This window comes from Eptesicus fuscus, chromosome 9, assembly GCF_027574615.1.
Source record: "Eptesicus fuscus isolate TK198812 chromosome 9, DD_ASM_mEF_20220401, whole genome shotgun sequence".
In the NCBI taxonomy this organism is placed as follows: Eukaryota; Metazoa; Chordata; class Mammalia; order Chiroptera; family Vespertilionidae; genus Eptesicus; species Eptesicus fuscus.
The window spans coordinates 50,231,960-50,236,478 of record NC_072481.1 but is presented as its reverse complement, the minus strand read 5'-3'; the positions used below and the strand labels follow the sequence as shown (position 1 = coordinate 50,236,478).

The 4,519-nt window shown below is 35.6% G+C and overlaps 1 pseudogene; it reads left to right on the top strand.

The window, feature by feature from the left end:
• Positions 1 to 3,481: 3,481 nt before the first annotated feature.
• LOC103284119 (nuclear nucleic acid-binding protein C1D-like) lies at positions 3,482 to 4,091 on the top strand (annotated as a pseudogene).
• Positions 4,092 to 4,519: the final 428 nt, after the last annotated feature.

Below are 4,519 nucleotides of genomic sequence, written 5' to 3'. Positions count from 1 at the left end.
TAAAAAGGGGACTTATCTGAAGAAAATAATGCAAAGAATAGATAACTTTGTTTCAACATTGAATGAGATAAATTCCCAGCTGCTGTTCTCTATTTTATTATTGGACCAATGTTCTATATAATTAGGATGTAACCATTTAATACTTAAAGAGTTTGTAGCAATCAATCTCAGTACTGTCACTACAAATATTACATTCTGCAAATGTCATTTCGTTGTGTCCAATACCAGTTTTTAGTGAGGTATCTCTAAGACACATAGTAGAAAAATTTGGTAAATTATTCAAGTTCCTTTCACTGTGACTTGGACGTGATATATCTTTATATATTGAACTAGCTTTTTTATTGGAAAAAAATAGGTTTCAATTTGTGTTGCTAAGGGTTGCATTCATATTTAATAATACTTGCTTTACCTTTGGCCACACCATTTTGAGCCAAAGTACCTCTACTCTTAACGAATTCTGTAGTTTATAGCAGGTTTTTAAACTATTTAAAATAAGCCTATGCAGTTCTAGGGAGAAAGATAAATGAGATGTGACTTGAGTAGCATTGAGAAAGTGTTCATATTTAACATGAAAGGATTTAGAATAGCTGATTGGTGTAGTCGCTTCTGTAGCCTCTCTGGTTTAAGTATGGATAAATGTCTTAAGCATAAATTTGACCAGCTGTCATTCTCTAAGTAAAATTACATTCTTAGAATAAAAAGAACAAAATAGAACAATTATAAAATGATAATCCTGTATTGGGTAGAGTCAGGTCTCCCCTTATTTTAATTACCCTAAAATGCAAACTGCATTTTTGTTGTTTTTTAATGCAGCACTTTGAATCTGGAAAAAAATAAAAATAAAATAAAGTCTCACTGAAAGACAACATCCAGAAGTTAGATCCAATCTTCCTCTAAGTTGTAGTTTCACGCATACACTGTTTTCAGGGACACAGAAGGGAGATCAAGGGCAAGAAGATGCCTTTAATTCATTCTGAGTGACAACGTAACCGCATACACAGGTCTTTTTGTGTAACATTTACTAATGTTGCTGTAATGGGGTTTTAGAAAGGAAGTACTATTCGTTTCATTATGTATTAATAAAGGTTAGTGCATGTCTCAACTTTTTTTTAGTAAAATATGCTTAAAGGTGAACTCAAGCAGGCTATGAAATTGAATCATCCACTGCCTTCAAGGGAGATAACCATCAATTTTCTGGCACCTCATATTTATCCTTGAAATTATATTAAATGCTGAAATATTAGGTCTCATAGGTTTTACTTGCTTCCTACAATGTAATGCTAAAGCATTACATCACTCAGTCTGCTTCCTTCTTCTGCCCAAATCTATTTCTCAGAGTTTCTGGCAGGACTGAAAGGTTGTACCCAAGATGATTACTAATGTGTTTGATTATTAAAAATTAAGCCCCCCAGAGGTTTTTTTTACATTCATTTTTCAGGAGGATTGTTTAGGACACCTGAATTAAAGGCTACTTCTTGACCACCTTAACCTTGAATTGCCCCATTCGCAAGGCTGCAAGACTATCTCATATTCTGGGCATTTTAATAGTGATGTAACTTACTGACTCTAAAGAAATAACCATCTTTACAAGGGACAGCCTACTTAATCCTGGAATAAATTAGGCTCAATGTTGATCAGATAGGAGACAACCAATATGACTCAGAATGCATGACAAAGTTTTTATCATCATAATTGGCCTGGGCTGTGTGAACAGATTGTAGGACAGATGGATAAAAACCATAACAAAAATAACAACAAATTGCACAGCTGCCCTAAACATGAATATATGAAATTTAGCCTTTTTGTTATGCCCTAGGAAAAGCAGAAGATCCCAGGATACTTATACAAAGATGTTTAGTATTCTCCTCTTACATTCACAGCAAGAACCGGTAATCTGACAATGCAGTAGAAATCATCAAAATAGCTTCTATTCATCTTCTGACATTAATTGTGTGACCTTGTGGAAAACCACTCAAGCTCTCTGGTATAAGTTTATTTGGTTGTAAAATTGGTAGTGGTTACTATATCTTCTACATCCCCTTACAGGTATAAAACTCCAAATTCTACGTAATTTATTATGAAGCATGTAACATAGGAGCTTTGCTTTGTTCGTTGCTGAATTTGAGGCCTTAAAATTGTGCCCAGTAGATAGTAAATCCTGAATAATGATTTCTTGCATGAATATAGTCATAGTGAAGTGTTTGTTGAATAAATGCATATATAAAGCATGTGTAACCTTTCAGTTTCTTAAGACTGTATTATATTTACATACAAGGAATATGTTGAGAATAATTTTTTCAAAAACTCTCCAAGTACCATGAGCTAAAATCCATGATATAAAAAAAAAAAGAAGTTAAAAAATGGGCAATATTTTCTAACTTTTTTACTTCATAAAACACCTAATCATTAATGTATGAGCAACCACCTTCAGTGCAACAGATCAAGATCAATAAAAACTGGTGAGTGTTTGGGGAAAAGAAAAAAGTATAAAAAGACTTTATAAAAAAATCTTAGAATCTTTAAGTACACTGCTCTGCCCTAGGCTTTGAAGAAGACACAGAAAATAAGTCTCAAAGAGAGATTTTGCTCATGAACATTTAAAAATCTTATTAACATATCTAGCAATCTTATTAACGATCACACAGACCACACAAAGACCTTCATATTTCTCATTCATTGAACCAATATTTCCTGAGGTCCTATTTATATGCCATGAATGTTTTGGGCAAATGAGAATAAATTAGTGAATAGAATATATTAAAATTCTTGCCCTCATAGAGTTTATATTCTATTAGGTGAAGGAGATGTTAGGGAGGAGGCAGACAATAAATAAAAGTCAATATACACTGAGTGGCCAGATGATTATGATCTCTGAATGCATAATAATCTGACCACTCAGTATATATTAGAGGCCTGGTGCATGAATTCGTGCATGGGTGGGGTCCGGCCAGCCTGGTCACAGGGAGGGGACATGGGCGGTTGGCCGGCCTGCCTGTTGGTCGAACTCCTGGTCTAGGGGACAATTTGCATATTATCCTTTTATTATATAGGATATACACTGAGTGGCCAGATTATTATTCATTCAGAGATCATAATAATCTGGCCACTCAGTGTATAGCATATGAGATAGTGATAGGAGGGATAGCAAAGTGTGGGTGGGTAAGGAGTGGGACAGGCTGTTCCTTTAAATAGAATGGTCAACAAGGCCTTGTTGAAAAGTTGACCTTTCAATAAAGACTGAAAGGAGAGGGGGAGTCTTTATATACTGGGTGGGAAGAGCATTTCAAGCACATAGAAGAGCAAGTGCAAATGCCCTGAGAGAGGAGCATGGCAAGTTTCTATGAGAAACAACAAGGAAGCCAGTGTGGCTAGAGGAGAATGACTTGGGCGAGGGTCAGATGAGATGAAGTCAGAGAGGTAACAAAGGCCAGACTGTGCAACGCCGTACAGCTTTAGAAGTCTGGCTTTTACTCTGAGTGAGATGGGCAGCCGTAAAGGGTTTAAACCAAAGAGAAACATGATTTAACTTCTTCGTAACGGGATCACTTTGGCTGTTCATTTAGAATTGGTGGCCTTTCCCAAGTGAGAATACAAGAAGCCAGCAGTCTGCCATCAGAAGAGGGCCCTCCCCCATCAAACTGGTACCACTCTGGTCATAACGGCAGGAGAAGAACTTAATGAAGACCATCCAGCAGGAATTCATGAGCATTTGTCAACATTTGCAAATCCCATCGCTGCTGTAGATGACACGCTGAAGACCATGATGTCTGTCTCTAGGAATGAGTTGCAGCAGTTGCACCCACCTGAACAAGCAAAAGTGGATTTCCTTTCTGCTTACACATTAAATTCAATGTTTTGGGTTTATTTGGCAACTCTGGAGTTAATTCTAAGGAACATCCAGTAGAGCAGGAACTGGAAAGAATCAGAATATATATGAACAGAGTTGAGTCAAGGAAATAACAGACAAGAAGAAGGCAGCCGAGCTGAACAGAGGGGCAGCTTCAAGATTTGTAAAAAATGCCCTCTGGAAACCAAAACCTAACAATGCATCCAAAGTTGCCAATAAAGTAAAAAATAACCTTTGGCTTTGATGTACCCATGTTCAAAAAGTACATCACTTTTATTGTTTTACACAAAATAGATAATTATGTGGCAAGGCACAGTTTAAATGTATTCTTCATTGAATTCATATATAAAATTTACATTTAAGTTTGTAATGCTAAATACACTTTTCTCCAGAAAAATTAAGTTATCTTTATTGACTTTCCTATAGAGCACTGTGAGGTTTTTAACATTGTGGTATGTTTTATACTTATACTTTACCATCTCTCTTGACAGGACTCTTATTTCCTTATATAGGTCAACCTTTCGAGTATCATTTTATAAGCAACTATGAAATTTAAGTTAAATGTTCTTTGTAAGCATTTGTCTATTTTAAATGAATAATGACTTCATGAAGCATGTTTTCTGAAGGCTGAAGTTATAAATGCATCTGTTTTCACTATATACAAGAAAAATG